Source organism: Elephantulus edwardii, unplaced genomic scaffold, assembly GCF_000299155.1.
Source record: "Elephantulus edwardii isolate Elephantulus edwardi_28Jun2011 unplaced genomic scaffold, EleEdw1.0 scaffold00096, whole genome shotgun sequence".
Taxonomy (NCBI): domain Eukaryota; kingdom Metazoa; phylum Chordata; class Mammalia; order Macroscelidea; family Macroscelididae; genus Elephantulus; species Elephantulus edwardii.
The window spans coordinates 890158-902977 of NW_006399846.1; the positions used below are offsets into that span (position 1 = coordinate 890158).

General features: G+C 39.0%; 1 protein-coding gene and 1 pseudogene across 1 annotated transcript in view; one reads left to right on the forward strand and one right to left on the reverse strand.

The window, feature by feature from the left end:
- The window catches only part of LPCAT3 (lysophosphatidylcholine acyltransferase 3), a 58736-nt gene that overhangs the window by 29219 nt on the left and 16697 nt on the right, over window positions 1–12820 (forward strand). The window lies entirely within an intron of this gene.
- Window positions 11006–11468, reverse strand: LOC102846818 (annotated as a pseudogene).

The window sequence follows — 12820 nt, forward strand, 5'->3', positions numbered from 1 at the left end:
TGTATATAAATCCATGATCCTGATTTCTTCTGACCTTCTCAAGGTGAGGAATTCCAGTTCTAGAGCAATCACACTTTGAGGCATGATTCTAACATAATAAATTAGAAAATTTAAATTAAAAATTTAACAACAACAACAACAAAAAACAAAACAAAACCACAAAATAACAAGTGTTGTTGAGGGGTAGTCCTTGTGCATTGCTGATAGGATTATAAAATAACCCAGTCACTATAAAAAACAATTTGGCAATTTCTCAAAAACCTAAAGTTATCATTGTTATTGTTGTTATGTGCCATCAAGTTGCTTGTGACTCTTAGAGACCCTATGTACAATAGCTCTGAATCCTGCTTTATCTTGAGCCAACCTCATTGTCTCTGACCACCTACCCCTGATACCCCATTCCTTGCTCTGTTCTGATGGCTGCCTCCTGGTCCAAGTGTATGTTTCGTATAAGCACAATCAAGTGTTCTGGTATTCCCATTCTTCTCAGAGTCAGCCACGGTTTGTTGTGATCCGCAGTGAATTGCCTTTGCATAGTTAAGGAAACACAGATAGACATTACTCTGGTACTCTCTGCTTTCAGCCAAGATCCATCTAAAATTAGCTATATCCCTAGTGCCACAGCCTCTTCTTAGTCTGCTAATCTGGCAGTTCTGTAGTTTTTCACTCTTAGGTATACAAACAAAATTTTTTTTTATAATTTTTTTTTACAGAGGTTTTGGATTTCCATTCATTCATTGCCACAATTTTCTCCCTTCCCACCCCTCCCCACCAGCCCGCTTCCCCCTCCAAAGAGAGAAAAAAAAAGAGAGAAATTCCTTCATTAGTATACAATTCCCACGTCACTTCCCCCCACCCACAAACAAAATTTTAAAAGAAAGTATTTCAAACACAAATGTAAACACAGATATTCACAGCATTATTCCAAAAACCAAAAGGTGGAAATTACTTATATGTCCATTAATTGATAAATACAAAGAAATATATTGGAAAAAAAATCAGGTATTGTTATGGATTAAGTTGTGTCCAAAAATAAATGTGTGTCACCTTGACTAGGCCTTGATTCTCTAGTTATCCTGTTTAGTAAATGCTATAGCATTAATGAGACAGAATCAGAGGCAGTTATGTAATGATGTAATCAATCCCTGTGATGTGATCGGAGATGTGACCGGCCAATGGGGTGTAGGGTTAAGGTGAGATGCCTCACCTTTAATTAGTTCTCAGCCTTGATCTGATGTAAGAAATATTTTCCTAGGATGTGGCCTGTTTCACAGTTTGTCTTGTAAGAGATATAAGTAGAAAGGATCTCAAAGACAGGAGAGATCTCAGTACCACCAGGAGCAGAGCATATCCATTGGACTCAGGTTTTTACTCTAGGAACCTCCTTGATACAGGGGAATACTGTAAGCCTGTAGATGCTGAAGGGAGATGCTGTCCTCTAGAACTGATACCCTGAATTTGGGGTCTAGTCACCTAAATTGTGAGAGAATAAATTTGTTTGCTAAAGTCATCCAGTTGTGCTAACAACGTTATGTAATTGTTGTTATGGTATGTAGTTGTTGTTAGTGTGACTGAGTTGCCTGTGACACATAGCGACCCTATGCTCAGTCGCTCTGAACCCTGTCCTATCCTGAGCCAGTCTCACTATCTCTGATACACCTGCCCCCGTTACCCTAGTCACTGTGTCAATCCATCTCATCCAGCGTCTTCCTCTTCTGCGCTATTCCTCCACCCTTTCCAAGGACTAGTAACTCCAGTCAGCATGTCCAAAGTATGTGGGAAAGAGCTTCAAAATCCTTGCCTCCAGAGAGCACCTTGGCTTCATCCTCTCCAGGACAAACCTGCTTGTTCTCTTGGCAGTCCATGGAATGTTCAGTACTCTTCTCCCAGTATCATAACTCGAAGGCATTGTTTTTATTCTGTCATCCTTATTCATTGTCCAGTTCTCTGATGCATAGCAAGTAATTGTGAAGACCATGGCCTGAATCAGGTGCACCTAAATGTCTAGACTGGCACATTGGAGAGATCTGACAGCAGATCTTCCATAAAGATTATAGCCTTGGAAACACTCTTGGCCAGTTCCACCCTGTCATTTTGAGCTGGAATGGATTCAATGCCAGTGGGCTTGGGTTTGAGTAAGTTTGATTTAAAGGGGGAATATAAAAAAGAGGAAACCGCAACATGCATGATAAGTAAAAGGTAAAAACAGCTCAAGTTTCCATCAACAAGTGAGTAAACAGTGTGGCATATATATACAAAATGTGGTGCATATGTACAAGTTATAACAAAAATTAAATCCTAGTATATGCTACAGTGTAGATGAACCTTGAAAACATGATGCATGTGGCCTAACAAAATGTAGTGTTTGAATTTTAGGCTTTACCCTTTTTAATTTATTTCTTTCCTGAAGGGAAAAATTGGCTATAGATATATGTAGGTATATAAGAAAGTTCACTGCATAAACATACATCTATTATTAATATTATTATTATTTATATAATTATTATAATTATTTACTCAGACAGGCTACTTTAAAGTTTCTTGTATCAGTGTTTTTTTGATGATTTTTATTAGGGAAGAAAAATCTTTACAGAAAATTCAAACTTCCTTTCTCTTTTTCTATTTTCTTTGGAAAAATGTGCATACCAGACAGAAGACTAAGTTATAATAGTTAAAACTATTGAGAGTTCCGATTTAAATAATAGAGCAATATAGGTGTTCTAACACTGTAATTAAGGGAGCTCTGGTGGCCTAGTAGTAAGAAACTACACTGCAATCTCAAAGGAAAGTAGTTCAAATGCACCAGCTGCTCTGTGGGAGAAGGATGGGAAATCTTCTCCTGTATAATTTTCTGCTTCTGAAAATCTGGAGGATCAGCTATGAGTCAGTTCTGACTCGATGGCAAACAACAACAACACTAAAATGAATATCTTAGTTTCATAAGACTTTTCTCACATACCTTGATTGTATTTACAAGGATTACATTCTATTTGACAGCACTGAAGACAGGAGAGAAGTTATCATGACAAGTATTTAGAAGGATAGGAGAAATGACAAGCTAATTAGCCACTTGGCAAGGGCAACCCAAGTCCATTATCATTAGAAAACTTTTTTCGCCACGGAAACAACTTCTTGTGGTTCAATTAGAACTGATTCATTGCTGACTTTCCAGCCAGTTTTCAGAGACTGTAAATCACATATGAAGAGATGGTCTAACTTTTACCCAAGGAGAACCTGGTAGATTCAACCTGCCTTTGGGTTGACAGCACAACTTTTTATTCACTAGGCCACAGAGCTCCCCTCTCCACTGAAAACCAGTCCTATAATGTAAAATTTAACTTTAAAAAAGGAAAAAAAAATATTAAATGTGACTATTTTGTGAAAGAACTATTAATGTATACCCTAATAAACATAAAAATAATTTAAAACATAACTTAGAGATGTAAACTGAATTTTTATATCTTAAACCCAGTTAAAATAATTTTAAGATGCTAGATCATAAATGTGCTTTTAGAAGAGTCACTCATGCCCAGAGTAAATATTTTTAGACCTAGAGAAGTGCGTATCTGATATTTTTGCCCATTTGTCTTACTCTGCACAACAGCCCTATAAAATTACTGCTATTTTTTTCCTATTTTACAGATGACCTCTAAGCTCTGACAACAGAGCACAGATATTCTAGCTGATTTACAAAGAATTAAGATGTGATGAAATGAACCTACTAGAGGAAAGTGTCATTTTATCTTTGCTAAAAGGATTGCTGTATCTTGAAGTGTCTCAAAGTCCATCCAAACATCTGTTCCTCTTCTGATAAAATGGAAAAATGACAGTCTACAGTCTCTTCTCTCTTAACTTGAACATCTGGATGTCCATAACTTTATAGAATCATTTTTAGGGGGAAAAAAACCTGTGGTCTAAATTAACAAAAATTTAAAATAATAAAATAGGACCATCTGAACAAACTGTAGTAGTATATAAAGATCAGATGTTTATGCATAGAATAATAGTCTTTATATGCCTTTTGTCATCTGGTATTTTAGACTTGAGGTCTCCTACGTGTTTGCCACTGTTGAGCATAAGAATTATACAGAGAAAAGGAAGACAAATGTCTATTTGAGTGCAAGTAACTTATTAGACACTGAATGCTCCTTAGAACCTAGTTATTGATTATTATCACCCACAAGTGTACTTTCTCCTGGTCTAAGTGAGAGCCTAGGAGGGCAGATTCCTGTGGCTATTTAAGTCTCTTATTTCCATTCTTCCAAGAATAGACATGTAAAGGGATTCTCTCATTGCTGTCAAGTAGGAAACGACTCATAGTTGACTCTCTGGCAAATTTTCAGAGAAAAATCTGCTGTCAGGGACCTCTCCAAAATGCTAAAGAACCAAGATCTCAATTTAAAGACTAAAGCATGCCTGATCCAACTTTTCAGTTCCTTGCTATACTTCTGCAAGTTGGACAGTGAATAAGGGTGACAAAGATTTGATGCCTTTGAGAAGAGTAATGTCCCAAGGACTGCCGAAAGAACCAACAAATATGCCTTGGAGAAGGAAGATGCAACCAGAGTGTTCCTTGGAAGCAAGGATAGTGAAATTTCCCCTTACATAGTTTGGACATGTTATCAGGAGGGCTTAGACCTGAGAGGGGGAGTGGGGGGTGTAGCATAGTGGCAAGAAGCTGCACTGCAGTCCCAAATCAAGTCCACCAGCTGCTTCGCAGGAGAAGGATGGCCAGTCTCCTCCTGTGTGATTAACTGCTTCTGAAAACCCACTGAAGGGTCAGCTGTGAGTCGGTTCTGACTCTGTGGTACACAGCAACAGCCCTTGGAAAAGGAAGGACTCATGCTTGAAAATGTGGAGGGTAAGACCCTCAAGGAGATGGATTGGCACAGTGACTGTAGCAATGGGCTCAAAGATAGCAGAGATGATGAGGACGGCACGGGATAGGGTAGGATTCATATTTGTTTAGAGTCGCTATAAGTCTGAGTCATAGTTGGCTCCACGGCACCTAATAACAACAAACCACATAGAGGGGATTGCTCCTCTCTCAAAGCTGTTGGTAAATTCAAACTACCAGAGAAGCACCACCAATGGTTTTGCAGTGCCACTCCCCACCCAGTAGACCACCAGAACTCCCTTGTAAAGGGAGGGGTGACATCAAAATCAGCCTTTTGTTGAACCCTAACTTTGAAGCTTCTACAGATTTCACCAGTTCACTTGTGTGGAGAAGTCACTGAACTTAAGAAGGCCTTGCTTGCTTACCTTAATGGAGAAACTAAAAAATTGCTTGTGAAAATCCTTTGGAGAAGTTCAGGTTTGGGTAATTTGGTTGGATTGAGAGACTAAAAATCTAAAATTCCTCACTTCTCTTTATTTCTCAGAAGTAATAGCCAATCCATTAATTTAGCAGATGTCCTTCTACCAGACTCTCTGGAGCCATCAGGGATGATGGCTAGTGAACTGCCCTGAGATCATCATTAAACTCAAAATCAAAAATATCCCCTAAAGTCTTTTTTTTTGTTTTGTTTTTTATTTTTTATTTTTTTTTCTATATTTTGTTAATTTTCATAAACATTTACAGAGATTTTGGGTTTCCATTCATTCCTTGTTGCACTATTCTCTCTACCCTCCTCCCAGTTTGTTCTTGTCCAAATGCCACAGTGCTTGTCAAAGCCAGTTCTGATTAATCTTCTTTGTCAGTGTGTCCTTTGCCATTCCCTATCACTCCTCCCTGAGAGAGTCTTCACCCTGAGTCATAAGGAAAAGGGGATGGCGTATTCTCTTAGCTACTTCCTGCTGAAAAGGGACGCTGTGGGTTTCAGGGTGAAGATCTTCTCTCACTACTCTAAAGGGCCCCTTTGGCAGTAGGAAACACATAGACTATTATGGAGATTGATTTTGGGATTTAGATGCACTCTTATTGATTGTGCTTGGCCATACATGTTCATATCCTTGAAGATGTATCATGGGGGTGTTGCAACCTAGAAGACACAAATTTGACTAACAAGTTATAAGTACATGAGTCCAAAAATTATGGAAAAGTAAAAGAAAAGATTCTTTCATTGTTTTACAAACCCTCCCCCCAGGTCCCCTCCACCATGTAGCCCTCGCTCTAGTCTCCTGTGATGACAGAAATACCTAGTTATATATCTCCCCCTAAAGTCTTTTTAAAACCAAACGTTGTGGTTGTTATTGTTACATACCATCCAGTCGGAACTGACTCATACCTGACCCTCCAGTTGGTTTTCAGAGGCAATAAATCACCTAGGAGGAAATTGTTCATCTTTCTCCAACAGAGAGCTGGTGGATTCGAACTGTGTGCCTTTGGGTTGGCAGTGCAGCCCCTTACCACTAAGTCACCAGAGCTTCCTAAACCAAACAGTGTAGCTTAACCAATAAAGAATGTCACTCTTGAGCCTTGTGCTCTTTTTTTTTTTTTGCACTGTACTCTTTAAAGATCTGTCTATACAGAATCAGACTGATAACAGCAACTCAAAGGTTAAAGAAACTTGGAGAGCAACTGAGATTATGTTAATGGAGGAGGAACAACTCAGAAATGAAGGGTGAGTATGGCTGCACAACTTGAAGAATGTAGTTGAATTATGCATGTCCTAGTGATTGAATGTGTAGATGTTTTGCTGTGTATTCTAAACAACAACAAAAAAGGGATGTGGGTATGAGGATTCATCTAAAAAGCAGCTGGGTAGGAATAAAGAAAACATCCTCAGGACATTTTTGAACTCTTGTCTCCATTTTTCCAAATTCTATACCAAGGTTGTCTAAATGTTGGAGATATTTAGCTGAAGGTAATGTATGAAAAATCCTAGGGGAGCTCTGGTGGCCTAGTGGTAAGGAGCTGCAACTACAATCCCAGAGGCGCACCGTTCAAATCCGCCAGATGCTCTGCCGAGGAAGGAGGGACACAGTCTCTTCCTGTACCAGTCAGATCTGATTTGACGGTACACGCACACAAAAATAATAAAAAATTAAAAAAAAAAGAAAAGAAAAGAAAAATCCTGCTAAATTTTGACTACACGGTAGGAGTGATAGGGACGAAGGCCCTGAGGAGTTGATTAACATAGTAAAAGAGATCACCTAACTTTAGCATCAAAAGGAAGTTTGAGATGTTTTTAGGTAGTAAGAAAAGGAAACACAAAAATAAGTGTGCAAAGGGGAGCTCTGGTGGCCTAGTGGTAAGGAGCTGCAACTACAATCCCAGAGGCGCACAGTTCGAATCCACCAGATGCTCTGCCAGGAAAGGAGGGATAATCTCCTCCTGTACCAGTCAGATCTGATTTGATGGTACACTCACACAAAAAATAATAAAATAAAAATTTTTTTTAAGTGTGCAAGTGTTTTGATTATAGCTCGTTATGAAAAATAATCCAATAAGCATAATACAGCTGAAGCTCTAAAAGTAAAAAAAGTAGCTCCGATGGCCTAGTCACTAGACGCTGCTAACCAAAGGCTGTGCAGTTCAGGGGGTTCAAATAACCAACTTCTCTTCAGCAGAAAGTCTCCTACTGCTAAGATTTACAGCCTCAGAAACCCTATGAAGGGTCACTCTGAATCCAAATCAGCTTGAAGACAGTGAATGCGTTTAAGGTGGGTTTTGGTTTTGAGCTCAAAAGAAACACACAGTGAGTTATTAATGACTCCCAGGCATGTGGTGAGAATATTAGAATGGGGGCCAGATGTTGTGATTCTAATTTGAGCTTTGCTGTAAACTTTGGGCATTCCACTTATTCTCCTTGGGCCTTTAAGTGTCTTAATTGTCTAATTAAGGGGTTTGAATAGTGATTTCTAAGATTTCCTAAGTTCTAAGAATCTGTGGTAGTCTATGAATTCATCAGATGACTCAGCCTGAGATAGGTACTTAAGCTTGTTGGAGTGTGAAAGGTATGCGTGGCACCCTGTGTTTTCTATCAACAAGATTCAATTTGATGAGCAGGAACGAAAAACCAGTTCTGTACAGATTCTGTCCCTGCCTAAACACTATAATCTCTAAAGTAACTGACAGGGTGATCAATAACTAGGTTCTAATCAGTTACCTGTCTCTTAAATAGGCACTGTCAAGCAGAACTTTATTCTTCCTATTTCCATTTCTTCCTTTTCTCTGTTTATTTAGTTCTCTAGCACAAGGGCTTTCTATTTTGGTAAGAGAATATTTTAAAAATAGTGACAGATCCTCAAAGTAGGAATATTAAGAATAAAAGTATAATTTTAAAATATAACAATAAACTAAGGGAGCGAATCCACCAGATGCTTTGCTGGAGAAGGAGGGACATTCTCCTCCTGTACCAGTCGGATCCTATTTGACAGTACCCACAAAAAAAAATAATAAAATAAAGTTTAAAAAATATATAACAATAAACTACAAATAAGTCATGTTCCAAAGATTTCTTTTATACCTGAGTCTGTATAAAAGACTATGAGAGGTGAGATCTATCTGAAATTTCATTACAAGAGAAAGTAGTGCTCTTTTGCTGCTACTGCAGCGCTGAGAACCATAGCAGCAAAGTCTCTTCCGACACCCTCGGCCACGCAGGAAGTCCTGCATGGGAACCAGCACAAACGGAGAAAGATTTTAGAAACAGTGGAGCTGCAGATCCATTTGAGGAACTTTGACCCTCAGAAGGACAAGCGCTTCTCAGAGACTGTCAGGCTTAAGTCCACTCCACGCCCTATGTTCTCAGTGTGTGTTCTTGGGGATCAGCAAAACTGGGGAAAAGCCAATGCTGTGGATATCCCCTATGTGAACATTGAAGTGCAGAAAAACTCAGCAAGAACAAGAAGCTGGCCAAGTCGTATGAGGCCTTTTTGTTCTCTGAGGCAAGGCTTTCCCTTTTCTGCTAACCCACAATAAGAACATGGTGGCAAAATTAGACAAGGTGGATTCAGTCCACCATCAAATTCCAGGTAGTGGCTGGTGGCCATGTGAAGATGATAAATTTGTTAGGGGAGCTCTGGTGGCCTAGTGGTAAGGAGCTGCAACTACAATCCCGTAGGCGCACCGTTCGAATCCACCAGATGCTCTGCCGGGGAAGGAGGGACAATCTCCTCCTGTACCAGTCAGATCTGATTTGACGGTACACGCACACAAAAATAATAAAAAATAAAAATTTGTCTGCAACATCCACCTGGTCGTCAACTTTCTGGTTTCACTGCTAAAGAATAACTGGCACAATGTTCGGACTTTGTACAGCCCCAGGGTCTCTACTAAGATATAGCTCAATAAATCTTACATTAATTAAAAAAAAAAGGCAAGTAGTTATTTGATCTGAATGTGACCTTCCAAATATTGTCCAAAGCAAAAGGTCAATTATTGATAACATTGCATAGCCTAGAAAAATGGTCACATCCAGACCAGATAAGGAATTTCTGAAGAATAGTTATAACTTTGTGCTTATAAATTCTTAAAAGAAATTAATTCGTCTGAGTTGCAGCAGAAATAGTACTGTTTACACCACCAGGGATTCCTCCATACCCTTAAATAGTGCCTTTTTTCAAGCCTCAACCCTTGCCCTGCCTTTCATTCTTTGTGAGAATTTATCTCTTTCCCTGACTTCATTTCTCACCTCTCCTCATCCCACAATTCCACCTACCACTGGGGCAAACTCCTTCCTCCAGTCTTTCTGTCTCCTTTTTTTTTTTTTTAGAAATGTTTTAATTGTGATTTTAATGAAAGTTTATAGAAGAGTTAATTTTCATTCATTCACTGTTGCACATTTTTACCCTCTTCCTGTCTCTTTCAATGGCACCATCTTCTTTCTAATCACCAACATGTGAAGCCTGGAGAGCAGTGGTCCTCACTTTGAGGATACATGGATTCAGTTTCCAGATTTTCAGCCTCAATGCTTGCTCTTCTCTAAAATTATACATTTGAGGCTATACCTGTGTTCCAGTCTCCTTTCTCATTTCTCTTACAGTTGCCCTCCACTAACCACACAAAAAAGGAACAAGTGGGGGAGCATATTGCCCTAAAATATCAGGTTTTTTAAAAAATTAGAAAAATTCTTTTTTCTGCTCCTTTCATACTTACTATTGTTCGGGAAATAGTCTTACACACACACCCCTGAAATAACAGTTATCACACACTCTATTGAAAGACAGCACCACAGGTAACGTTGATAGTCCAGAGTTCTCAGCTTGCAGACTCATGCTTCCTGATTTAACATTAACGTCTGAAAATCAGAAATGTCATCTCCAAGAAATGTTAAGGGGCTGTAAAAAATAATCACTTAATTATTATAGAATGGAGTATATTTATTTTATTGTTGTTATTGTTATTGTTGTTGATGTAGAGTTGGAACCAATCCATAATCGACCCTCTGGCAGGTTTTCAGAGGCAGTTAATTAATCACGTGGAGGGAGTCTGCCCATCCTCCCGTGGGACAGCTGGTGGCCTCGAACAGTGTAACTTCAGAATTACAGCACAGCTTCTTGCCACTAGACCACCAGAGCTCCCTGTATTTCTTTTTGACATTAAAAACTAAGAAGAAGGGGAGCTCTGGTGGCCTAGTGGTAAGGAGCTGCAACTACAATCCCAGAGGTGCACGGTTCGAATCCACCAGATGCTCTGCCGGGGAAGGAGGGACAATCTCCTCCTGTACCAGTCAGATCTGATTTGACGGTACACTCACACAAAAATAATAAAATAAAAAATTTAAAAAAAAAAACTAAGAAGAAAATGTCATTTAACATCATCAATATGTCAATAGATCAGCAGGGGAGGAAACACTGTGATAAGCTTGTCTTGACGTTGTTGTTATGTGCCATCAAGTCGCCTGCGACTCCTATATACAATAGCCCTAAACCCTGCTCTATCCTGTGCCAGCCTCACCAAGAAGAAATTCTAGTCCCAGTTCTACTCTGTTTTCACAAGATTCTTCCTTCTCATCTCTTTTTCATTCGTTCCCGTGTATCATGTTCAAGGGTTACTTCAGCCTTTACAACTTCATTAACAGGAGTAAATCCAGTGTCCACTGACTTCTCAAAGGGTAATCTAACCCATCATATAGCCTGGCAGTTTCATACTCATAAATACTCTATAGCCATTAAAAAACTCTAAGATACAAATGAATCCAGTGAACAGAAGAAGAAATCTGTTGATCTTTGGAATGTTTAGGTACATTGGGATAGTCCAGGATTATGAAACCTAAACTTTCCATTATAAACAGGAAGTTAGATGCAAGTCTTTCCATAATATACTGTCCATTTACTCTGTGGGCCACAACTGGCCTCCGAAGTCCAGGCTCATCTGTCATAGAGCCAACACACACAGTTGGAGGTTCCACAATAACATCATAAATTATTCCTCCAGTGATGAGGAAATAAGACACCAGCATCAGAGTATACACCGTCGTGGCTGACAGCATCTGTACCCAGGGTGGTTTCTTCAGCTTTGAGGTGGGGCATTCAAGTACTGAGAACTGCACTCGGTACAGTGGCTCCATGTTGGTCATGGCAGGGGCAGCTCTCCAAATAAAACATTTTGATGGGCACCTTTTTCAGTCAGACAACAAACTCCCTTCTGCCTTATCTATTCATATTAAAAGTAGAATTGAGAAGTGAGAAGACTGTCATGAGGGACAAGTCGTAACATACTTATTTAAAATAAAAAATGAAATTAGACTTCTATTAACAGAAAGTCTGATAGAGCTAGTTATTTTACCATTTGGTTTGCATGACATTATTTTCCATATGTAGGTATACATTTTAAATATAAGATTTATTTTAAAACCATTATTTGCTATTATTCAAACATTTTTAAAAGTTTCAGTGTCAATTCAAAAATGTGAGAGGGATATACAAAACCATTACCAACTAATCACTTCCATCTCACTTAATCCCATGTGTGACCAAGTCCATCAACTGCTTCACAGGTTTTCTTCTGCTTTAAGAAACTGACCACCAGGCCCTCATCTTCTGTACCACTAGGTGGGCTTGATCAACCAACCCTGAAGTTAGTAGTGCAAACCCTCTGTGCTACCTAGGAATCTGAGGGAATATCAAGTCTTTCTTTAGACATTATACCAGCAAGAGGGCTTGAACAGACCCTGTGGCATCATAGCCATCTTTGCTTTGCCTTTGTCTTGCTTACTTCACGTTCAGTTAGTCCTAATGACTCTTTTTCTTCCCGTAGTTATATCAATTTCAGATCCTGCCTGATTTTCCAAACCTTCTAGGCCATTTTTGTTACCACTACTTCTCCCTGTTCGGAGTTTGCTTGCTCTATTGAAGTGAATGGTTATGGCTATTTCCTACCTCTGTGCCTTTATTACTCTCCTTCCTTCAGATGCCCTTTCCTGACTCTTTTTTAATTCAAATTCAACTAATTCTGCCTGGCCTCAACCAAGTACTGCCTCTTCTTTGAAACCTATGGTCATTATTTCTTTCTCTCTCTCTAACTTCTGTCTACATTGGCTATTCCATAAAATTAGCACTTATCATAGAACATCATTGCTTGATATTTTTTCCCCTCAATCTCAGAAGTAGGCATCTTCTAAAATTCTTCCATATCCTCCTGTAATGCCTAATGCAATGCTGACCTCATAATGAGTGCTTAATAAATATTTCATTAGCTCCCTGGATTACACAGCATTCATTCATTTCCTCTTATCATTCACCAAATATGTTGAGATGTAGTAGGAGGAGGTACTGTACACCAAGGACAAAACAGACAAAAATCTCAGTTTTCAAAGAGCAGAGATTAGGAAGTAACAATATGTAGTATTTTAAAGAGTAATAAGTGGTAAGGGGGGAAATGGGAAAATAAAATAAGAAAAACAGGAAGTCTATATAAGGAAGTATGTTATGT